This window comes from Capricornis sumatraensis, chromosome 17, assembly GCF_032405125.1.
Source record: "Capricornis sumatraensis isolate serow.1 chromosome 17, serow.2, whole genome shotgun sequence".
Taxonomy (NCBI): domain Eukaryota; kingdom Metazoa; phylum Chordata; class Mammalia; order Artiodactyla; family Bovidae; genus Capricornis; species Capricornis sumatraensis.
This window is the reverse complement of record NC_091085.1, coordinates 44565915-44592272: the sequence shown is the minus strand read 5'-3', so window position 1 is coordinate 44592272 and position 26358 is coordinate 44565915. Positions and strand designations below refer to the sequence as shown.

General features: G+C 37.5%; 1 pseudogene; it reads left to right on the top strand.

Annotated features, from left to right (window-relative positions):
* Positions 1-1955: 1955 nt before the first annotated feature.
* Positions 1956-2890, top strand: LOC138093998 (nuclear transcription factor Y subunit alpha pseudogene; annotated as a pseudogene).
* Positions 2891-26358: the final 23468 nt, after the last annotated feature.

Sequence of the window (26358 nt, the reverse complement as noted above, 5' to 3'; positions counted from 1 at the left end):
TAGGGTGACAATATGCAGCCTTATTGTACTCCTTTCCCAATTTTGAACATGTCAGCAGTCCCATGTCCAATTCTAACTGTTATTTCTTGACCTGCATACAAGTTTCTCAGGAGATGGGTAAGGTGGTATGGTACTCCCATCTATTTAGGAATGTTCCATAGTTTGTTGTGATCCACACAGGCAAAGGCTTTAGCATAGTCAATGAAAGCAGAAATAAATGTTTTCTCTTTTTTTTTTTCTGGAATTCTCTTGCTTTCTCCATGATCCAACAAATGTTGGCAATTTGTTCTCTGGTTCCTCTGCCTTTTCTAAACTAAGCTTGTACATCTGGAAGTTTTTGATTCACATATTGCTGAGGCCTACTTTGAAAAATTTTGAGTATAACTTTGCTAGTATGTGAAATGGGTACAATTGTATGGTAGTTTGGACATTCTCTGTCATTGCTCTTTTGGGAGATTTTAATGAAAACTGGACTTTTCCAGTCCTGTGGCTACTGCTAAGTTTTCCAAATTTGCTGACATACTGAGTGCAGCACTTCAACAGCATCATCTGTTAGGATTGAAAGAGCTCAGTTGGAATTCCATCACCTCTACTAGCTTTGTTTGTAGTAATGCTCCCTAAGGCCCACTTGACTTCATACTCTAGGATGTCTGGATCTAAGTGAGTGACCACACCATTGTGGTTATCCAAGTCATTATGCCCTTTTTTGTATAGTTATTCTTTGTATTCTTGCTACCTCTTCTTAATCTCTTCTGTTTCTGATAGGCTTTTCCACTTCTGTCCTCTATCATGCCCATTCTTGCATGAAATGTTCCTTGATATCTCCAAGTTTCTTGAAGAGATCTCTAATCTTTCCCAGTTGGTTGTTTTCCTTTATTTCTTTGAATTGTTCATTTAACAAGGTATTCTTATTTCTCCTAGCTATTCTCTGGAACTCCGTTCAGTTGCATATATCTTTCCCTTTCTCCCATGCCTTTCACTTTTCTTCTTTTCACAGCCACTTTTAAAGCCTCCTCAGCAACCACTTTGCCTTCTTGCATAACTTTATCTTTGAGATATAAATGCCAACTGCTGCTAAGTCACTTCAGTTGTGCCCGACTCTGTGTGACCCCATAGACGGCAGCCCACCAGGCTCCCCCTCCCCCGGGATTCTCCAGGCAAGAACACTGGAGTGGGTTGCCATTTCCTTCTCCAATGCATGAAAGTGAAAAGTGAAAGGGAAGTCGCTCAGTCATGTCTGACTCTTCGAGACCCCATGGACCACAGCCCACCAGGCTCAAGGTATATTTTCATGCATCAGAAAAGTACAGTTATGTAAATTATGTGAGAGTGAATTTTCAGGTCTAAGTTCAGTGGCATCTATTAGCAACTTTACTTTCACCATAGTGAGAGGATTTATACCCCAGAAGTTAAAAAGTGCTAAAACAATTATAGGCTTTTTAAAGAGTCTTCAGCATTGTTTTACCACCACTACTTTTGTATGTGATTTTCTTAAGTGTCTCTAATGTTCTTATGGAAGAACATTTTCTCAGATGTACAATTATAATGCAGACCCAGTCAACCTATATTGATTCAATATTTAATAAACATTATTATATGTTGAACAACAGATGTTAAAACACATACGTAAACAACATACAGATGCTCTCCTTCTGCGGTTTAATGTCTAATAAGGATTAGACATTATATTGCTTAAATATAGCCTTATATGCAATATGTCCTGTAATTTTGTCTGTATCCACATGATTTTGGGAGGAAGGGCTGCTATTTTGCGAGGCAGAGGCAGTGGTGTTGGCAGCAGTGGCTGGACCCTCTGATTGAGTTTTGGGGTCCAGTACTGGAACCAGTCAGCACGGGCAGGGAATCGGGGGAGTGAGGCGTGGAGTGCATCTGGCCATCTTCTAGGATCTCCAGGGTGAATCTGACTGTGGACAGGACTCTGACTTGGAGGGACCATGAAACACTATACAGCAAACAGCAATAGTTCAACAGAGCAGACTATTGTACAGGCTGGACAGACTCAGCAGCAGGTCCAAGGGCAGCCACTAATGGTACAGGTCAGTGGAGGCTGGTTAGTCACATCAGCTGGCCAACACATCATGGTCCAGACTCTTCCTGGTGGATAAGGTCAAACCATCATGCAGGTCTGGGACACAGGTTTTGCAGCAGATACAGTTGGTCCCACCAGGACAGATCCAGATCCAGGGTGGGCAGGCTGAGCAAGCACAGGGCCAGTAGGGCCAGACTCAGCAGATCATCATCCAGCAGCCCCAGACGGCCGTCACAGCTGGCCAGACACAGACACAGCAGCAGATTGCTCTCCAGGGGCAGCAAGTGGCACAGACGGCTGAAGGGCAGACCACTGTCTATCAGCCAGTTAATGGAGATGGCACCATTCTCCAGCAAGGCATGATCACCATCCCCACAGCCAGTCTGGCAGGAGCACAGATTGTTCATATGGAAGCCGACACTAACACAACCAGCAGTGGGCAAGGGACTGACTGTCACTGTGACATTTCTGGTGGCAGGCAATGTGGTTAATTCAGGAGTGATGGTCATGATGGTACCTGGTGCTGGCTCTGTGCCTACAATTCAGAGAACCTCTCTCCCTGGGCCGAAGATGCTTGAAGAAGAGCCTCTCTATGTTAATGCCAAACAGTACCACCTTAAACTTAAGAGGAGTCAAGCTCGGACTAAATTAGAGGCAGAAGGGAAAATTCGAAAGGAAAAAAGGAAATACTTGCATGAGTGTCAGAACCATCATGCCATGGTATGGAAGCATGATGAAGGCAGACGATTTTTCTCTCCAAAGGAAAAAGATAGTCCCCATATGCAGGATCCAAGTCAAGCATACGAAGGGGCTGTGACACAGATCATTAAAGTGTCCTAACCCCAGGCCATGTAATAGAGATGATCGAGGTCATACTCCTCACACTGTTTCCCACAGTGCCAAGGATATTGATTAACTCTTCTGAAGGGACACTGACAATCACATTCTGCCCTTTTCTACAGGACAGAAACCACTTAGTTTTTAATAAGTGGTTCAGTATTATAATTACAGGGATATCCGGCAAATTGAAGTCGCAAGCCTCTGTCTCACATTTTCAGTCAGGACTTATCTCAGACTGTTGGTGACATTGATATTTCATGGATTGGGACGATGCAAGGGACCCATGCCAGCCCATCAGTACCATGCATAGCACTTGTGCTGACTGGTGATGTCAGTCAGCCGTCTGAGCAGAGAACAACCTTCTCAACCTAAACTGCAATTGAGGAAGCTGCAACCAATTACTTCCCACAGATTCTGAACAGCTCTTATGCCTCTAATGAAGATCTCAGGCTGACTGATGGGCAGTTTGTATTCAGAGATGATTTCTAGGCCAGGCAGCTCCATCTCATGATATGGAAACAATAAATTCTCTGAGACACGTTCGTCTAATCTGTGGTAATAATAAGAATCTCTTCTACCCAGATGATAGGTTGGGATTTTTGGACTCCAGCCAAGAAAAATCTAACTCTGGGGATAGAGTGATAAAAGATTCAAGCACTAAAGTCATGAATTGCTGGATCTCTTAGCTTTCACAAGGTGTAGTTTACTTGTCTGTCTGGTGACAGGTCATATGGACCATAGTTCTTGCTATGGCTACTTTTAAGATGATTTAGAGGTTACTGGACCTTGAAACTCCCTTTCCTTAGTAGAGAACAAAATTATACAACTTCTGTGCTGAAGTACTGAGGATATGTATAATAACTCCAAAACAAAGCAAAATTAGAGATTTTCAATCATAGGCTTTGTGACAGTATTGGAGGAATAGGAAGGTTCATGTATGTTTCAGTCCAGAAGGACAAAGTATAGTGTATGTACCCTTGTGGTGTCATATAGCATTATTTGCCAGTGGATGGATGCCTGTGATGGATCATTGTAATGAAGAGAAAATTTTACGTTTATACTAGAAATTTTAACAAGCATGGAAAGGGAAAAGTCTGAGATTTGATCCTTGACAATTTCTGGAATGCACAGGTCAGTCAAGCTAGCTGGGATATAATCCAGGTTACCTGCTAGAGTGTGAAGTAGATGCTGGCTTCACTCCTGCTGTGCTTTGTGCTGGCCCCAGAGAGTTAACATTCTCATTCTTCCCATGGTACCAGTTCCCATTTGTTTCCCCTTTTCTCCATTGGTCCTGTGCAGAAAGGCTTTCACATTGCATCCATGTTCTGGGAATAAAGTACAGACTGGAGATAGATATTCCTGCAGGGTTAGGAACAGGGCCAAAGCCCCTAGAGTGGGTTGTGCCTCAGTAATCTGTTTCTTTTCTAGATGTGGAACCCTGGAACAACTAAGGTGATTTCAGAAGAGTTGCTGTTTTCTTAGAAACAGAAAAAAAAAAAAAAAACTGTAATTCTTTCAAAGTACATTTGGTTTTGATTTAAATACCAAGACTACAGATATCACTCTAGCTATATTAAGAGGGAAAAGAAATTAAACCCACCAAGGAAAACATCACAAAAGGAAATCATTGTAATGGTGCCAAATAGAGGTACAGAGCTATGCAGAGAAAGCAGGATGTAAAGTATCTCCCTACTTGCTTGAGTCAGCTTATCTGTCCTGGCTTCCAGATGTCAGGAGGGGCTGACTCTTTGGTGTTAACTTTATTTGGTAAGCCCTAAGTTCTGCAGGTAATAGATTACTAAAAACAATGAAGAATTTTTATTCTTTGGCTTTATTTAGAAGACTTCAAGATGTAGAGTTCAGAAAGAAATTTCTCAGACCTGATTTCTAGTACTTAAACCAACAACAGTTATAAAATGCTATTTATTTGTAACTGTAAAACTGTACATATACTACCAACCTCATACTGTTGTGGGTTTTTTTCTCACAAGTTTGAGTTGTTTTTTTTTTTTTTTTTTTCTTAATGAAATGCTTCAGTTGTCATTTTATCATTGCATTTCAGTTAGCTCATGAGCCTTTTATTGTGGTCATTTTAGCACATAGCAACCCACAATGTGGGGATGAGGTTTGCATTTTTTTCTTTTCTACTAGAAGTTCTTTTATTCATTTGTTCTTGTACTGTAGTGATGCAAATAGAGTGAAAAGATGAGTGAATAGTTGGTTTAATACACAGTTATTTTACTTAAGTTTTTTTTTTTTTTTTGACAGGATAATTATAAATGTATATATTTCAATTGCACTGGTACATTGAACATGTCAGTGTCTATACCACTGAACCAACAGAGCATTTTTCTGACTAACAAATGTCTGGCAATAATGTCTTGATTTTCCTTTGGAACTCAACTACATAGAAGGTTTTTACATTTTTCTTTTTTTTTTTTTTTTTTCCCTCAGCAGTGGAAGAAGCACAGGTGATTGATCATTGATGTCATTTCAATTGTTATTTTTAAAAATCAAGTTATAAGAATGCTAAAAAATATTTATACTGGACTAATATATGTAAAATGGTAATTTTAAAAATTAGCTGTACAGATACAGTAACTTTAAGCAAGACATACAAGTCAGATTTGAACTTTTCAACTTTAACTGATGCTATCAATTTAACCAGCAGTTATTCAGATGAAAAATAGTGTAAAGAACATTCTAGGTCAAACAGGAGGTAAAGAGAAAGCATTTCCATTATAATATAAATTAATGCAATAATTCAAGACATCTTTCATTAAGGAAGTTTCTCTCATAGCTAGGTAGATGTATATATTTGTGTGTGTATACATAACAAAACAAATACTGTATATTTAGTATATATTATGAACTGTGGTGTTGGGGAAGACTCTTGAGAGTCCCTTGGTCTGCAAGGAGATACAACCAGTCCATTCTAAAGGAGATCAGCCCTGGGATTTCTTTGGAAGGAATGATGCGAAAGCTGAAACTCCAATACGTTGGCCATCTCATGTGAAGAGTTGACTCATTGGAAAAGACTCTGATGCTGGGAGGAATTGGGGGCAGGAGAAGAAGGGGATGACGAAGGATGAGATGGCTGGATGGCATCATTGACTCGATGGACGTGAGTCTGAGTGAACTCTGGGAGTTGGTGATGGACAGGGAGGCCTGGCGTGCTGCAATTCATGGGGTCGCAAAGAGTCGGACACGACTGAGCGACTGAACTGAACTGAACTGAACTGATGTCTATTGTATACATAGTATATATGTATACACATTATTTATATATACACACTATATTTATATACATAATATATATAAATGTATATATATATATGCATGTGTATATATAATATGCTGAAGCTACAATAAACTCTTCCAAATGCTCAAAGAAGCTTTTTTTCCCTTTTGGCACTTGGTCTTCAGATATATTCATCATTTGACATGGACCAGTGCAACTCAAAGGTGATCTGTGAACTAGTGGGCTACCAATCTATCTATGATGATATAAAGAGATCAAGCCACTTGAAAAACTGTTTTCAAACCTCTTGAAAAACATGCACAAATCAATACTCACAAGTGTAGCATTCAAGTGTATAACCCCACAGGGTATCACATCACTGTCATTGAGAAGAGTATGGAGTTCAATTCAGAGAAAGATGGAAAAATATGTCAGCCAAACTAAAGAATAGGATCATATAGCTCCCTTAAAATGTTAACATTTAAAATCTTAGCTACCTGTCTTCTAAACCTGTATAGATAATTGGTTCAGCATTAATCAAAAACTGAACTACTCTTCACTCTCCACATCCAATTGCTTAATTTCAGATAAAAGAGACAAAGTGCCAATTGCTTTGATTTATCAATTATTTCATATCATTTTCTTTTTGAGTGACAATCTTTCCATTTGATAGACTTTTTAGTCGGATTCAAAGCAGTAATTGCAATTACTGTTACAGCATCATTAGAATAAAACGTCCAGACATTCTTTGTCCAGACACATTTATTGAGAGCACATTACTTTAACTGTGGGCATGGCAGACAGATGAACTGATATTAGGAGACTTATACTAGCTCTTGTCTCTGTTAACAGAACACATTATTTCTTCTAAAACAAGTTTCCAGTTGACTAAGGAAGACATTTCTTCTTGTTTGAGAGAGATATTTGATTGAGGCTGGTACTTTTATGATTAAATCCAAGGGAAGAAAAGCAAACCTATAGAGTGAAAAGAAAGTTATGGACATAGTTTTAGTACTAATATTTGGAAACAGCCTTTTGTAGATAACCCATGAAGAGATTGGAAAGATTTTCAAAATAAATTTATTCCATTAAGATAAATTAAGCAGAATATCTGGATTAAGTATAAGCATTGCTCATTGATGGTAACATGATTACTATAGACAGGAATCTGTATATGAAGTTTTAAAACACTGACATAAACAAACAAATAATCCAAATACAAAGAATAAGGAGACTGACACTGCACTGGAGAAAAAATGTTTTATAAAGGAGGAGAGAATATCTGATAAATTTGGTACATAACATCGGCACCTTCAGTTGAAGGTGACAGCCAGCATAAGAAATGGCCCTAAGGATTTAAAAAGCAATAAGAATTAGTGTTCACAGTCTTAAGACTGTTGTTTCAAACAGAAGACAAAACATATTTAATATTAAGATAGATCCACAAAATTGAATCTCACTGGATATCTCTGCAATGGTGGGCATATTTAAAAAAAAAGGATTTTAAAGCAGAACACAAATAGATTTTAAATAATACATTGAAATCTATTCCAAACTAATGTCCCAACTCCTGAACTCAAATATTTGGGAAGGTAGTTTTGGATATGAACTAACCTTTCATCAATTTCAGAGCTAAAGCTCACTGTGAGAGGATTACTATTTCTTACTGGTAGCATAACTTCATTTTTATCTTCAAGTTGGGCAATTTGAAGAATCTGGGTTATACATTTCTTGAAACAATCTTAATGGCGAAAATGACACCATGGAGTTTAAATCAGCATGGTGGAATTGTGAAAATTTGGGATTCTGAATAAGTCTAAGAATCTAAGATGTGGGAAATTAGTGATTAATCATATGTATTAGTAATTGTATATAACGCATAGGGAGGGTTAGTATGCAGGGCTGAATATTAAAGAGATACTGGGAAAAAAATGACTGCTTCTACTTTTGAAAAGATTGATTTGGGGATATTCAACCAAAAATAAAAGAACAGTAAATAAAATTCACTTCAGAGAAACTACCTGTAACTTGGACTTTATAGGTCTGACTGTCTTTTTGTTAAAACTGTTTGTTGTGTTGACTTAGAAGAGTTTACAAAAGGATAAATACTTTTAGGTAGACATGTCAATTGAAAACTGAAGAGAAATGCAGCTGTGAGAATAATAAGGGGGATTCTACAACATTATCAAATAAATAAAAATCAATAGGAAGACACTATTAAGAAAATATGAAGGTAAGTCATGTATTGGGAGGAAATATTCTGTCAAAAAACTGGTATAAGCTAAGTCACTTCAGTTGTGTCCGACTCTGTGCAACCCCATAGAGGGCAACCTGCCAGTCTCTGCCGTCCCCAGCATTCTCCAGGCAAGAACACTGGAGTGGGTTGCCATTTCCTTCTCCAATGCATGAAAGTGAAAAGGGAAAGTGAAGTCGCTCAGTCGTATCCACCTCTTAGTGACTCCATGGACTGCAGGCTACCAGGCTCCTCCATCCATGGGATTTTCCAAGCAAGAGTACTGGAGTGGGGTGCCATTGCCTTCTCCGCAAAGAACTGGTATAACAAATATACAATAAAAGTAATTCAATTATATTTTAAAATATAATTCTCATTTTTTAACTTGAACTAAATTCACATTTTGTTGTTTGATTTGATAAACATTCTTTTTATCTGAAAATGTTAGTTCTTCAGTTGTTTTTGACTTTTATGACCCAATGGACTGAAGTCTGCCAAGGTCCTCTGTCCATGGAATTTTCCAGGCAACAATACTGGAGTGGATTGCCATTTCCTTCTAAAGGGGATGTTCCTGATCCAAGAATTGAACCCAGTTCTCCCATATTGTGGCAGTTTTTTTAACCATCTGAGCCACCAGGGAAGCCAAATCAAGCATATAGTGACACTATGGGCAAAGGTAGTCTCTCATATATGCATTCTTTCTTTAAATCTTCATTTAAAATTTATTTTATTGGTATGCAATTACCATAATATTGTGAATTTAAAGTGTATAATGTGCTGATCTGATACATTTAGATTTTGCAGTATAATGACCATCACCTCTAAACATTCAATTTATTGTTTCCCTGCACTGGGCAGCATAAGAATGAAGTTTGTACCTGGAGGTTCACTTCCTCACCAAGAGATAAAGAAACTTTACAACCTGTGTGGGCTTATCACCTTGTCTGAGGTTATCTTTCCCTGTTTGGCAGTCAATGTGTACTCCTTTGCTCTGCTTAAGTGTGCATGTCAAATGGCTGTGTATTCTTATCTGTTGCCATTGGAGGAGATCCTATGGCCATGGCGGGGGGGGAGGGGGGGGAAGGGGACAATACCCTCTACTGAAATTGATCTCTTCCCATTTCTTTGTTCATCCTGTTCTTGACTGTGATGTGTGTTCCTCAAGGACTCTAAAACAAGAGGCAGTGGGCAGAAGTGTTCAAACTTCTGCTACTGGTTATACACAAAGAATGTCACTTGTGTGACAGATATACCATGACTAAAATGGAAAAAAAAAAAAAAAACTTATTAAACTACAACACAGGGAGAATTTTTTTTTTTTTTTAAGAAAGAAAATATTTAAGATTTCTAACCAATTAAATACATGGCCTCAAAGATTCTGTGGTATTGTACAAGAAAATCTTGAGGTAGAAATGAAAGTCGGGGAATGAAAGTAGAAGAAACAGACAAAGTATGTATAGATACATTTAGCAAATGGGTGATTTATCTTTGTGTGTGTGTGTGTAGAAAAAAACATTTTATAGTACACATAGTGAGATGATATGGCCAAGTGGTTAAGGCAATGGACTATTAATCCATTGTGCTCTTCATGTGTAGGTTCAAATCCTACCGTTTCCAAGCTTTCCAATGGTGGGGGAATGCAATTTTGGGGGCTTCCCTGGTGGCTCAGTGGTAAAGAATCCACCTATCAGTGCAAGACATGCAGATTTGATCCCTGGGTCAGAAAGATCCCCTGGAGAAGGAAATGGCAACCCAATTCAATATTGTTGCCTGGGAAATCCCATGGACAGAGGAGTCAGGTGGGCTACAGTCCATAGGGTGATAAAAACAGTTGGATACAACTTAGTGACTAAACAACAACAAAATAGACAGAAGGGAGATATGATTTTTCCCAGATATACTTTAAAATAAAGACTAAAATAGAAAGTCTTAACAGTGAAATATATCATATAATATTCCATTACATCTAATTATTTAAATAACAAAGATCAAATTAATCATTAATATAACTGCTGCTACCAATAGAAGAGCAACGCAAAAGTCCTAATTTGAAGAAATAATGGTGAAAGGAGCTTTTTTGCCCCTTTCCTGTTTTCCTATTCCTGTTCCCTTGTAATCTTAAAAGGACCTAATCTAAGAATGAGATCATTAGGAAATTTAAACTAACTCCTGACCTATTATCCACAGAATGCACACACAATATCTTAACTAATCCATTGATTCTTTCCCTAAATTAAAAGAAGTAGGAATAAAGAATTGAGCAGTTAAAGAATGACTAGCACCTTGTCCCCAGAAGCCCTTTAACAATCCTGCAGGCATCCATGTGGGAAAGACAGCATCTGAAGAAATCCTTAGGAGCCAGCCAGCTTGAACCCTCTGTCTTGATCATTCACTGAGATTCTTTCCCTCTTTTTTCCTCTAAGAACTGTCATGGCTGAACAATATTGTGGGAATTGGTTTTGGGGACATTAGTCTGCCTTCTTCTTAGGTTGCCAGCCTTCTGATTCAAGCAATCCTTCCTTTCTACTAACATTTGCCTCTCAAATATTGACTTTTGAGCAGTGAGCCACTGGCCCTGAGTTTGATAGCAATGGAGTTGCACAATTTAAAGTTGGAGGGATTCCCTTGTGGCTCATCTGGTAAAAAAATCTGCCTGCAATGCAACATACCTGGGTTTGATCCCTGGGTTAGGAAGATCACCTGGAGAACAGAAAGGCTACCCACTTCAGTATTTTGGCCTGGAGAATTCCATGGACTTTATAAAAGTTGGATGTGATCATAGACATAAAGCATTCCAATATGTCATTTTTTGTTTTTTGAACAAACGTACAATTTTTACAAGTACCATGTTTTTCCAAATCATGAATACATAAATGATTTCAAATGTGTTTATATTGTTTCTTTAAGTGAATAAATAATATATACGTATAAATTACACACCCAAAGGCCCAATCTAAATGATGACTTTGTACAAAAGTATATACACTTGTAGCCACAACAAAATCAAGTTATAGAACATGCTTATCACCCTAGAAAATGCCCTTGTATTTCTTTGAAATAATTTCTTAATCCAAATGGAGTAAACAATATTTTACTTTCTGTCACTAAAGATTTATCTTCCATTTGTAGAATTTTATCTAAATAGGTCAAAATTATGTACTCTACTTTTGTGTAATTATCAATTATATCTACTTAACTGACATTTTCAAATAATTAATTTTTATTATAATTCTCTACTTTTATCAATTTATCATGTCATTAACTTCCACTCACATTTTACTATTTCTTTCACATGAGAGTAGAGAAATATTATTGAAATACCAGGGCATTTTGTGGTGGTGTCAAAAGGTAACACCGTAGTAATAGTAGTAATAGAGCTATATTACCATCAGAATAAAGAAAAACCTAAAACCTCACTAGTAAACCTTAAAAACACATTTGAATAGAATCAAGCAAATCTAATTAAAGAAATGCAATGCAAGAATGTTCAAATAACCGCACAACTGCATTCATCTCACACGCTAGTAAAATAAGGCTCAAAATTCTCCAAGCCAGGCTTCAGCAATACATGAACCATGAACTTCCAGATGTTCTAGCTGGTTTTAGAAAAGGCAGAGGAACCAGAGATCAAATTGCCAACATCCGCTGGATCATGGAAAAGCAAGAGAGTTCCAGAAAAACATCTAGTTTTGCTTTATTGACTATGCCAAAGTCTTTGACTGTGTGGATCACAATAAACTGTGGAAAATTCTGAGAGAGATGGGAATACCAACCACCTGACCTGCCTCTTGAGAAACCTGCATGCAGGTCAGGAAGAAACAGTTAGAACTGGACATGGAACAACAGACTGGTTCCAAACAGGAAAAGGAAGATGTCAAGGCTGTATATTGGCACCCTGCTTATTTAACTTATATGCAGAGTACATCATGAGAAATGCTGGGCTGGATGAAGCACAAGCTGGAGTCAAGATTGACAGGAGAAATATCAACAACCTCAGATATGCAGATGACACCACCCTTATGGCAGAAAGTGAAGAGGAACTAAAAAGCCTCTTGAGGAAAGTGAAAGAGGAGAGTGAAAAAGTTGGCTTAAAGCTCAACATTGAGAAAACAAAGATCATGGCATTTGGTCCCATCACTTCATGAGAAATAGATGGGGAAACAGTGGAAACAGTATCAGACTTTATTTTTGGGGGTTCCAAAATCTCTGCAGATGGTGACTGCAGACATGAAATTAAAAGACACTTACTCCTTGGAAGGAAAGTTATGACTAACCTAGACAGCTTATTAAAAATCAAAGACATTGCTTTATCAACAAAGGTCTATCTAATCAAGGCTATGTTTTTTTTCAGTAGTCATGTGTGGATGTGAGAGTTGGACTATAAAGAAATCTGAGCACCAAAGAATTGATGCTTTTGGACTGTGGTGTTGGAGAAGACTCTTGAGAGTCCCTTAGACTGCAAGGAGCTCCAACTCGTCTATCCTAAAGGAGATCAGTCCTGGGTGTTAGTTGGAAGGACTGATGCTGCTGCTGCTAAGTCGATTCAGTCGTTTCCGACTCTGTGAGACCCCATAGACGACAGCCCACCAGGCTTCCCCGTCCCTGGGATTCTCCAGGCAAGAACACTGACGTGGGTTGCCATTTCCTTCTCCAATGCATGAAAGTGAAAAGTGAAAGAGAAGTTGCTCAGTCATGTCCGACCCTCAGCAACCCCATGGACTGCAGCCTACCAGGCTCCTCCACCCATGGGATTTTCCAGGCAAGAATACTGGAGTGGGGTGCCATTGCTTTCTCCAGGAAGGACTGATACTGAAGCTAAAACTCCAGTACTTTGGCCACCTCATGTGTAGAGCTGACTCATTTGAAAAGACCCTGATGCTGGGCAAGATTGAGGGCAGGAGGAGAAGAGGACAAGAAAGGGTGAGATGGTTGGATGGCATCACCAACTCAATGGACATGAGTTTGGGTAGACTCCGGGAGTTGGTGATGGACAGGGAGGCCTGGTGTGTTATGGTTCATGGGGTTGCAAAAAGTCAGTCACGCAGAGCGACTGACCTGACTGACTGATAGGCAATTTAATTGATTCCTGACACACACTTCAATCTTCTTGAAATCAAGCTATATAATATGTTGGCTACCTGACACTGCTGTATGATATACAGGAAAATTGTTAAGAGAGTGGATCCTAACAGTCCTCTTCAGAAGAAGAAAGTAATTTTCTCTTTTATTTCTATTGTATCTGTATGATGAATGCTGACTAAATCTTGTGGCAATCATTTCATAATATATGTAAGTATAATCATCATGTTGTTAACTTTAATTCATACAGTGATGTATTTTATGTTAATTATTTTTCAGTAAAACTGAGAGGAAAAAGTGATAAATTTCAAATCCAAACATTCAACAGCTTGATATTCATTAATATTGAAGAGAAAAATTTGATTCATCTCTTGGACAAAAAAAAAGTGAATATAGATACATACATATATTATATGAATTACATAATAAATAGATTTAAAATGGCTATCAGATATGTGCTCAAGATTATGAGGGAAAACATGGGCATGCTAAGAAAAAAGAGAAAGATATCTTTAAAAACTAAGCAAAAATTGTGGAGAGAAAATATTTTAATTAACTGTAATTTTAAAAAAAAATCACTGGAGACACTTACCAGAATACAGACACTTGTCAATCATAGTATTTACTGCCATATCAGTCAACAAGTATGGCACATCCATCAGCTATTTTGAGCCTCCAAATGTGAATTTCTGAGCTTAGAGAGTGCCCAAAAGGAAGAATAACTATCCAGCAGTTATCAGCCTCTCCTCACAGTGAGTGCTGAGGATCTCTGGGGGTGTGAGAAAGCCTGGAAGGCAACCATCTACCTCGCCCTACTGTGAGGAAGGAACTAAGAATGTGAATATCAATCCAATCATTTAGATTAAATATAAAAATAAAATATATAATTAATCCAAAGGAAGAAAAACAGAGAAAAATAAAGAAAAATATGTGACAGATGGAAAACATATAATATGATTAGTTTGAGTAATTTTGATACTGCATTATATAAAAGTGGCTTAAGCATTAAAAATATAAAGTAGGTATTGCCTAAATGGATAAAAATGTGAGATCCAACTGTATTAAGACAACAAATGCAATGTTAATATGGACAAAGAAAATTTAAGTTAAAATACACTATATAAAAATTCATCATAAAAAGCTGGAATGGCTACATTAATTTCACAAAAACTAGATTTCAAAACAAGGACTATTACCAGAAATAAAGTATTAATTTAGCAATGGTAAGATAGTTAATTAACAAAGAAATCACTAACATTCAGTGCTCATGAAACTAATGGGCTTCCCAGGTGGGGTTAGTGCCAATGCAGGAGAGGGATTCAATTCCTAGATTGATTGGAAGATCCCCTGGAAGAGTAGGCAATGACAACACAATACAATATTCTTGCCTGGAAAATTACTTGGAGAGAGGAGCCTTTTGGGCTATAGTCCATGGTGATGGGAAAAGTTGGACACAGCTGAATGTGCATGCATACAGACACATGCAACTAATAATTTTGCTTCAAAATACACCAAGCAAAAACATTGCAACACAGAAAGGAGAAATATAAATATACACAGTCACAGTTGGAGATTTCATACCTCTGCTTTCAGTAACTTACAAAACAAGTAAAATATTACCAATTATATGAAGGATAGGAACAATACCATCACCTAAATGATATGATTGCTCTTTATAAAACATTACATTCAGTACTCATGGAGAAAACAGTTTGTTCAATGCATACTCAATGGAATATTCACCAACATAGGTTGCACGCTGGCTATAAAATAAGTATAAAAGAATTTAAGAGTGTGAAAATCATACACACAATTTTTTTTCCTCTTACTACAAAATAATTAAATCAGAAATTAATGACATATTTGGAATCAGTTCAGTTCAGCTCAGTCGCTCAATCGTGTCCGACTCTTTGAGACCCCATGAATCGCAGCACGCCAGGCCTCCCTGTCCATCACCAACTCCCAGAGTTCACTCAGACTCACGTCCATCGAGTCAGTGATGCCATCCAGCCATCTCATCCTCTGTCGTCCCCTTCTCCTCCTGACCCCAATCCCTCCCAGCATCAGAGTCTATTCCAATGAGTCAAATCTTCGCATGAGGAGGCCAAAGTACTGGAGTTTCAGCTTCAGCATCATTCCTTCCAAAGAAATCCCAGGGCTGATCTCCTTTAGAATGGACTGGTTGGATCTCCTTGCAATCCAAGGGACTCTCAAGAGTCTTCTCCAACACCACAGTTCAAAAGCATCAATTCTTCGGCGCTCAGCCTTCTTCACAGTCCAACTCTCACATCCATACATGACCACAGGAATAACCATAGCCTTGACTAGATGGACCTTAGTCGGCAAAGTAATGTCTCTGCTTTAGAATATGCTCTCTAGGTTGGTCATAACATTTCTTCCAAGGAGTAAGCATCTTTTCATTTCATGGCTGCAGTCACCATCTGCAGTGATTTTGGAGCCCAAAAAAATAAAGTCTGACACTGTTTCCACTGTTTCCCCATCTATTTCCCATGAAGTGATGGGACCGGATGCCATAATCTTCATTTTCTCAATGTTGAGCTTTAAGCCAACTTTTTCACTCTCCTCTTTCACTTTCCTCAAGAGGCTCTTTAGTTCCTCTTCACTTTCTGCCATAAGGGTGGTGTCATCTGCATATCTGAGGTTATTGATATTTCTCCCAGCAATCTTGATTCCAGCTTGTGTTTCTTCCAGTCCAGCATTTCAATAATGAAATATTATTGGAATAAACCCACAGTCAAAATTAAACAACATACTTATTTGATATGAGTTTAAATAAAATATTGTAAGCAAAATTATGAGATATTTAAATGGATTGAAATGATAACTCACCTATCAATGGTAAATTCTTGTATTAGAAAAGACTGAAATTCCCAAGAAACAGCTAAGAAAATGAAGTGCAAATTATAACTTTGCAGAAATCTGATACCTAAATCTAACTATCTGGTTAATTTAAAAAGTATTGTTTTTACATAGCTTTTTTTCACTTATATCTGATCATCAAAGCAGCATTAGAATGCCATCTAATATTTAAAATGCCCAGGTGGAACTATATATGCCTAGTTCACTCTGGGATTCCTCCTTTCTATAGCATTGGCTTGGCTGATCATGATTAACAGTATCTGCCATATTATAAATGTTTGTCACATAAATCATGGTTGGTTAAATTTGTTTGATGGTAACACTTGACAAAAGAGTGATTCTTGATAACGACAATGCCATCAAACAAGAAAGTGTACACTTTTATATGTAAAACATAATTTAACACACAAATCTCCTTGTATGTAGAAAGGTTTGGGATTTTTTCGGTGGTCCACTGGTTAAGACTTCATGCTCCCAACCTAGGGGGCAAGGGTTCCATGCCTGGTCAGGGAACTAAAATCCTGCATGCCACAAGACTCAGTCAAAAAATAATAATAATAATAATTTTTCAGTCTTTTAGTTATTAGGGCAGTTTAGTTTTACTCTTTCTGCTGATTGATAAGTGATCTCTCTTTCTCTCTCTTTTTTCCCTTTGTTTCTTTCTCTTTTCAAATTTTAGTTTTCTCTTTATTTCCACTTCTACAACATAACTAACTTTGTTAAGTTATGTGAATCTTATTGAAGAACAATATCTTTTAAAATTAGCCAGTAAGCTTCCTTGAAACAGGTCTGCCTCTATGCTGCCTTAAAGGGGTGTGCAGTCCTGGCTGAGTTTCTGAGAGTGGGACTGAGACTAGAAGCTTTCTACCACTGCTTCTAGAATCTTTTACTTTAGATGCGAAATTTTTCACTTGTTAACAGTTTAGCAGCTGTTATTCCTAATATAAATGCAAATGTAGATATGTTAACTTGAAAGACCAAGCTTGGCCATTCTCCTGATTTATGGAGCGATTTGGGAGAATAATTATAGGACAACGACAGAGGAATGAATGCCCTGTCAGAGGGAGCTAACATACAAAAGTGATACACTTTGGACATTATGAGATGACGGCAGGTAATACAGAATTTTAGTAAAGCTATTGACTTATTGTTCCAGGGTTTTCTCTGCTCTACTTGTTGAAAATATACTTAATTCTTTTGGAGTAAATAAGTCCTTTGGAAAAAATTTGCATAGGTAAATGAGAATAGAAGAAAAGAAAATTTCAGAAGAAAAATATATTAATTTTCTTATTAATTTAATCAGAAATGGGTTAATTCATTAATTTGAAAAAATAAAATAAAATGAGATGAGGTGATGAGATGAGATGAAATAAAAATAAAGTAAAAATAAAAGAGAACCACATGGATGCCTGGAATTGTAGCAGTAGATCACAAAATTATGCATCTTTCTTAGAGTGGTAAAGGGCATAGAATAGAAAAGAATAGTGTTTAATCACTCAGTCATCCGCAACTCTTTGTGACCACATGGACCCAGACTCCTCTGTCCATGGAATTCTCCAGGCAAGAATACTGGAGTGAATAGCCATTGCCTTCTCCAGGGGATCTTCTGGACCCAGAGACTGAACCCAAGTCCCCTACATTGCAAGCAGATTCTTTACTGTCTGAGCCACCAGGGAAGCCCTAAGGGGGATAGAAATACATTTTAAATATATTCAGTATCTACATATTATGTCAATGTGGGCCTTGCAATTGTATTAATTTTTAAGTCACTGGTAAAGATCCTTGTTTACTGAGCTCATTAGTTTCCTTCACCTCACTGTATTTTCCTGTGCATTTCTTTCTGTCTTGTGATTCTTGCTTAGGCCATCCTGCAGTTTCTACTCTAACAAGTGATCTACTCTAAGAAGACACATATATCTTGCACTGAGGCTAATTTTGTTGCCCTTAAAGCTGCCACTATAAATCTCTTTCTTAATCTAGCACACAATCTTCCTCCTCTGATCACTTCACTGCTTTTTCTGAGAACACTACCAAAAACTGCATCCTGCCTTGCTGTAGCTTCAGGATTCTATGCTTAACAAAGAGCATTGGTAAAAGGACCTATTTCTGCCCTAGGAGGACTAATATAATAGAGGGAAAGGAAAAGAAATAGCATATGTCTGTTCTTTCTCTGATTATTAGGTGCCATTTTTTTCTCTTTGACTACTCACAAATTAACACATGGACACCCATTCCTTTGACTCTTATTCCATTTCAGCTAACATAGGGGTTATTTTAATTTACCTGGTTTGATCATGTTTATGTGGCAGTAAAAACCATTCATTTATTTTTTGTCTGCAATAGCCTCTTTTTTTTTTTTTGATGCTTTTTTTTTTATTAAATTTTAAAATCTTTAATTCTTACATGTGTTCCCAAACATGAAACCCCCTCCCACCTCCCTCCCCATAACATCTCTGTGGGTGATCCCCATGCACCAGCCCCAAGCATGCTGTATCCCCCCACCCCCAATCCCCTACATGTTCTTTCATGCTGTGCTCCTGAACAGTCTATTTTCTAATTCAAAGTGATCTTGCAGGATTATCTTCCAAAACTAGGCATGTGGACTTTATTAATAAATCAAGATGTGATGTTTTCCCTGTGGTAGTTCATTTTCTACTTAAAATTCAGAAATAAACTTAAAGGAACAAGTACATTTTTTATGTATGTGACAAATACTAACAGAAAATAACCAAATGACTAAACTAAATAATAAAATGATGGGGTACAACTTCTGGCCACATAGCTTTAAAGTCCTGAAGAATATGCAGGACTAGATTTCTAAAAAAAAAAAGAGTCCTAAGGCACAGACACAAGCATGGAAAATGTCATGAATGCTGTGCTGAGAACGAAGAAATCATACGAAGCTTACTTGCCCTGAGATGTATAAAAAAAAAGATCCCACAATAAATCTCTATTTGTTTTCAAATATCAGTCTGATTAAACTGTTTTAAATGATTAGTTTAAACACTTTTAACTTTTGGGCTTCTTTACTTCATTTGTGCAACACATATTTTTATTTAAAGAGAAAATTATCCTGTGTTTGCCTGAACTTAACTGGGTTGGGATGATCCTCTGGAGGAGGGCACAGCAACCCATTGCAGTATTCTTGCCTGGAGAATCCTATGGAGGGGCCTGGAGAGCCACAGCCCATAGGGTTTTTATTTTATTATTATTGTTTTTTATATAAATTTATTTATTTTAATTGGATGCAAATTACTTTACAATATTGTATTGTTTTTCCCATACATCAACATGATTCCACCACGGGTGTACACATGTTCCCCATCCTGAATCTCCCTCCCACTTCCCTTCCCATACCATCCCTCTGGGTCATCACAGTGCACCAGCCCCGAGCACCCTGTATCATGCATCAAGCCTGGACTGGTGATTCATTTCTCATATGATATTATACATGTTTCAAGGCCATTTTCCCAAATCATCCCACCCTTGCCCTCTCCCACAAAGTACAAAAGACTGTTCTATATATTTGAGTCTTTTGCTGTCTCTCATACAGGGTTATCATTACCATCTTTCTAAAATTCATATATGTGCATTAGTATACTGTATTGGTGTTTTTCTTTCTGGCTTACTTCACTCTGTATAATAGGCTCTAGTTTCATCCACCTCATTAGAACTGATTCAAATGTATTCTTTTTAATGGCCGAGTAATATTCCATTGTGTATATGTACCACAGCTTTCTTATCCATTCATCTGCTGATGGACATCTAGGTTGCTTCCATGTCCTGGCTATCATAAACAGTGCTGCAATGAACATTGGGGTACACGTGTCTCTTTCAATTCTGGTTTCCTCGGTGTGTATGCCAAACACTGGGATTGCTGAGTCGTATGGCAGTTCTATTTCCAGTTTTGTAAGGAATCTCCACACTGTTCTCCATAGTGGCTGTACTAGTTTACATTCCCACCAACAGTGTAAGAGGGTTCTCTTTTCTCGACACTCTCTCCAGTATTTATTGGTTGTAGACATTTGGATAGCAGCCATTCTGACTGGCGTGAAATGGTACCTCATTAAAACTCTCACTGTTTGCAGATGACATGATCCTCTACATAGAAAACCCTGAGGACTCCACCAGAAAATTACTAGAGCTAATCAATTAATATAGTAAAGTTGCAGGATATAAAATCAACACACAGAAATCCCTTGCATTCCTACACACTAATAATGAGAAAATAGAAAGAGAAGTTAAGGAAACAATTTCATTCACCAATGTAATGAAAAGAATAAAATACTTAGGACTATATCTACCTAAAGAAATAAGATCAGATCAGATCAGATCAGTCACTCAGTTGTGTTTGACTCTTTGCAACCCCATGAATCACAGCACACCAGGCCTCCCTGTCCATCACCATCTCCTGGAGTTCACTCAAACTCATCTCCATCGAGTCAGTGATGCCATTCAGCCATCTCATCCTCTGCCGTCCCTTTCTCCTCCTGCCCCCAATCCTTCCCAGCATCAGAGTCTTTTCCAATGAGTCAACTCTTCGCATGAGGTCGCCAAAGTATTGGAGTTTCAGCTTTAGCATCATTCCTTCCAAAGAACACCCAGGGCTGATCTTCTTTAGATTGGATCTCCTTGCAGTCCAAGGCACTCTCAACACCACAGTTCAAGAGCATCAATTCTTTGCACTCAGCTTTCTTCACAGTCCAACTCTCGCATCCATACATGACCACTGGAAAAACCATAGCCTTGACTAGATGGACCTTTGTTGGCAAAGTAATGTCTCTGCTTTTTAATACGCTCTCTAGTTTGGTCATAACTTTACTTCCAAGGAGTAAGCGTCTTTTAATATCATGGCTGCAGTTATCATCTGCAGTGATTTTGGAGCCCCCCCAAAATAAAGCCTGATACTGTTTTCACTGTTTCCCCATCTATTTCCCATGAAGTGAAGGGACCAGATGCCATGATCTTCGCTTTCTGAATTTTAAGCTTTAAGCCAACATTTTCAGTCTCCTCTTTCACTCTCATCAAGAGCCTTTTAGTTCCTATTCACTTTCTGCCATAAGGGTGTTGTCATCTGCATATCTGAGGTTATTGATATTTCTCCCAGCATTCTTTTTTTAATTTATTTATTTTTAATTGGGAGATCATTGCTTTATTTTTTATTTTTAAATTATTTTTAAAATAAATTTATTCATTTTAATTAGAGGTTAATTAGTTTACAATATTGAGAGACACTGGGCTGGAAGAAGCACAAGCTGGAATCAAGATTGCTTGGAGATAGCAATTTTGATTCCAGCTTGTGCTTCTTCCAGCCCAGTGTTTCTCATGATGTACTCTGCATATAGGTTACATAAGCAGGGTGACAATATACAGCCTTGACGTACTCCTTTTCCTATTTGCAACCTGTCTGTTGTTCCATGTCCAGTTCTAACTGTTGCTTCCTGACCTATATATAGGTTTCTCAAGAGGCAGGTCAGGTGGTCTGGCATCCCCATCTCTTTCATAAGTTTCCACAGTTTACTGTGATCGAACGAGTCAAAGGCTTTTGCATAGTCAATAAAGCAGAAATAGATGTTTTTCTGGAACACTTTTGCTTTTTTAACCTATATATAGAAAACTATAAAACACTGGTGAAAGAAATCAAGGAGGACACTAATAGATGGAGAAATATACCATGTTCTTGGATCAGAAAAATCAATATAGTGAACATGAGGATACTACCCAAAGCAATCTATAATTCAATGCAATCCCTATCAACCTACCAACGGTATTTTTCACAGAGCTAGAACAAATAATTTCACAATTTGTATGGAAATACAAAAAACGAATAGCCAAAGCAATCTTAAAAAAGAAAAATGGAACTGGAGGAATCAATCTGCCTGACTTCAGGCTCTACTACAAAGCCGCAGTAATCAAGACAGTATGGTACTGGCACAAAGACAGAAATATAGACCAATGGAACAAAATAGAAAGCCCAGAGATAAATCCATGCACCTATGGACACTTTATCTTTGACAAAGGAGGCAAAAATGTACAATGGAGGAGAGACAATCTCTTTAACAAGTGGTGCTGGGAAAACTGGTCAACCACTTGTAAAAGAATGAAACTAGAACACTTTCTAACACCATAGACAAAAATAAAGTCCATAGAGTTTTAAAGAGTCAGACAAGACCGAAATGACTTAAGATGTAAGCAACTGAGAAAAACTGACCTTGTATGTGTTAAAGAATCCATTAAAGTAACCTGAATACTGTTACAATAAATCTGGACAGTCAGTATCTTAAGTGGGTGAGTAGTGTGGCTAAACCCTGTCACACTAAAAGCTCATTGTGTCGGAAATTTTGTTCAAAGGAGCTATTCAGGAACCCAGAATGATGTTCTTCAGTATCTGATTTAAATAAAAATTAAAAAAAATACCTTAATATACCTTAAAAAACAGCTACCAAATTGATGAAAAGGAAGAGGAGAAAGGATAGAATTAAGCAAGAGGTACTGGGAGGGATTTGGCCTGGAATTGGATTTTATCACTTTTGTCTACACTGCATTAATGGAAAATTCAAGCACATACTTAAAAGGAAATACCAACTGTGGAGAATAACTAACCTGTCTCTGACCTAGCAAACAATACTAGTTTGTTTGTTTCTTGTTTATTGCAACTGGAATGTTTTCTGGGGCCAATAATAATTTTTAGGTTATACTGTATAAATAACAAATAAAAAGTTGCTTTCATTCTTTTAGATTCATTATTGCTTATTAAATGCTATTCAAAATCATCAACGGGTATGAAAAGAAACAGTTAATACAAAGTGTCATAGACTAGTCACAGTAACATACTGTGTTGTTACACAGTGTGACAATGAAAATATGAAGCCTATCTTTTTCTGTTTCCATTATGTTTTGCTGTTGTTGTTGTTTAGTCACTATGTCACGTCCGACTCTTTGCAGCCCCATGGATTGCAGAACACCAGGCTCCTCTGTCCATGGGTTTTCCTAGGTAAGACTACTTGAGTAAGTTGCCGTTTCCTCCTTCAGGACATCTTTCTAACCCAGGGATGGAACCCACATCTCCTGTATTAGCAGGCAGGTTCTTCACCACTGAGCTACCAGGGAAGCCCTCCTGCTAAGTCATTTCATTCGTGTCTGACTCTGTGCAACCCCATAGATGGCAGACCACTAGGCTCCCCCGTCCCTGGGATTCTCCAGACAAGAACTGGAGTGGGTTGCCATTTCCTTCTCCAATGAGTGAAAGTGAAAAGTGAAGTCGCTCAGTCGCCCAGTTGTGTTTGACTCTTTGTGACCCCATGGACTGCAGCCTACCAGGCTCCTCCATCCATTTGATTTTCCAGGCAAGAGTATTGGAGTGGATTGCCATTGCCTTCTTCATAATAGGGAAGCCCTATTATGGTTTATTACAGGATATAAAATGTAGTTTCTTGTGCTATATAGAAGGATCTTATTGTTTATCCATTCTACATATAATACTTTGTATCAGATATCTTAACATGTACCTGGATTCATTTTGTGTCCCAGTTGTGAGTATCCATGTTTGTGTGCTTATGATGTTGACCCATTTGTGTTACATACAATTATAGTAATAAAAGGGTAAATACAGCATAACTTGACATATGTAATTTTTCTCCTCTCTCTTTGTATCTGTTTCATTGGAACAGATCTTATTGTTTATAGGTTCAGTCAGTCAGTTCAGCTCAGTCATTCAGTCATGTCTGACCTTTTGCAACTCCATGGACTGCAGCACACTAAGCTTCCCTGTCCATCACCAACTTCTGAAGCTTACTCCAACTCATGTCCTTCCAGTCAGTGATGCCATCCAAACATCTTGTCCTCTGTTGTTCCCTTCTCCTCCTGCCTTCAATCTTTCCCAGCATCAAGGTCTTTCCCAATGAGTCAGTTCATCACACCAGGTGGCCAAAGTATTGGAGTTTCAGCTTCAGCATCAGTCCTTCCAATGAAATTCAGGATTGATTTCCTTTAAGATTGACTGGTTGGATCTCCTTGCAGTCCAAGGGACCCTCAAGAGTCTTCTCCAACACCACAGCTCAAACGCATCAATTCTTTGAGGCACAGCTTTCTTTATAGTCCAACTCTCACATTCATACATGACTACTGGAAAAACCTTAGCTTTAACTAGACGAACCTCTGTTGGTAAAATAATATCTCTACTTTTTAATAGGCTGTCTACGTTGGTCATAACTTTTATTCCAAGGAGCAAGTATCTTTTAATTTCATGGCTGCAGTCACCATCTGCAGTGATTTTGGAGCCCAAGCAAATAAAGAGTCTCACTGTTTCCACTGTTTCTCCATCTATTTGTCATGAAGTGATGGGACTGAATGCCATGATCTCAGTTTTCTAAATTTTGAGTTTTAAGCCAACTTTTTCACTCTCCTCTTTCACTTTCATCAAGAGGCTCTTTAGTTCTCCCTCGCTTTCTGCCATAACTGTGGTGTCAACTGCCTATCTGAGGTTATTCATATTTCTCTCAGCAATCTTGATTCCCACTTGTGCTTCATCTAGCCTGGCATTTCTCATGATGTACTCTGTATATAAGTTAAATAAGCAGGGTGACAGTATACAGCCTTGATGTGCTCCTTTCCTGATTTGGAACAAATCTACTGTTCCATGTCCAGTTTATAGGTTACAAAATTTATATTCAAAAATGTACCACTAAAATCATTTTCAAGAATCCCTAGCTAGGAAAAAGAAATAACTAATATTATTCTGATCATGTCCCTAGCCTATAATACAGTTAGGTATTTCATTTCTCTTCATCAATAGTCTTGCCCTGGTTTCCAGTGATGTGTGAGAAAGTCCCAAGTGTTGTACTTAGCTATATTTATTTATAGAAACCAAATGTGTAATTAACATGTCTCAAGGAGGTGAAGTAAGTGTCAGTTTGAGCCCATCAAGTGTCATCTAATCAAATTTCATGAATTAATGTTTTCAGTGAGCAGTGTTTCCTGGAGGCGTATTGGTTAAGGTGAAAAGTAGAGATGCAGATTAATTGAAATTCAATTTTTTGAACTGGTAATGGGCTCTTAGGTACTATCCCATTGGCAGATAAGCTTAAATGCTTTAGAAAATAAAAGGAAAGTAATCATAAATACATAGTATTCTTGGCCATCATTTATAGACAACAGTTCTGTAATTTCACAGTTATTCCCAGGCTTGTAATTATTTGTGTTGGCAAATATATTATTTGATTTTGAAAACTGTGTCACTAATTACAAGGTTTCTGAAGATTTATTTTGTAGTATCTATCCTATTACTACCATTTATCATTTGTAGTTCTGACCCTATAAATTCAAGATTTCTATACACTCCTGGGAGTATTTTCCCTTTAATGAGACATTGATAGTGAAGGGGTATTAATATGAAACATTTCAATGAAAAGGTCGTGAAACATCTAAATTCATAAGAAAGCCTGTTTAAATGATGTTGTAATGACATCTTTATATGTACCAGAAAAGTCCTTAAAGACATATTTTTACTAGAAGTTGCAGGAAATATTTATCTAAAATTAACTATTTTGTTCAATGAATTAGGATGTAAGAGTTTCAAGGGAGTCTGAAACATTGAATTTTGTAATTTTCATACCTAACTGCACATCAGACTATGTTGATACCTGAAGTTATTATTCAGTAAGACTCTTTTTGAAGCCAGAGGCCTGTATTTCAAAATGAAGACCAAATTTCTTAAGATAATTCTAACATAGCCAGGCTGTTATTTGAGGATGGCTGTTCAAGAATAAATATTTCATTTTACTTATAAGAAAGTAATATCTAAAAAGAATAAGAGCCCAGGTTAAAAGCCTATTTTTAATTTCATCTAATTTCTTAATTTTAGGCCAGGGTGAGGGGAGAAGATGAGTACAAGTTACTTCATCAGGGGTGACAAGCACATATTCTAATATACTTTAGTATGCTATATCTTTTCTTTATAAATGTGTTAAGTCAATATTAAAAAAAAAAAACACTCAGTGGTTGTTTTAAAGTTGAAAATGTGCATTACTAATATCC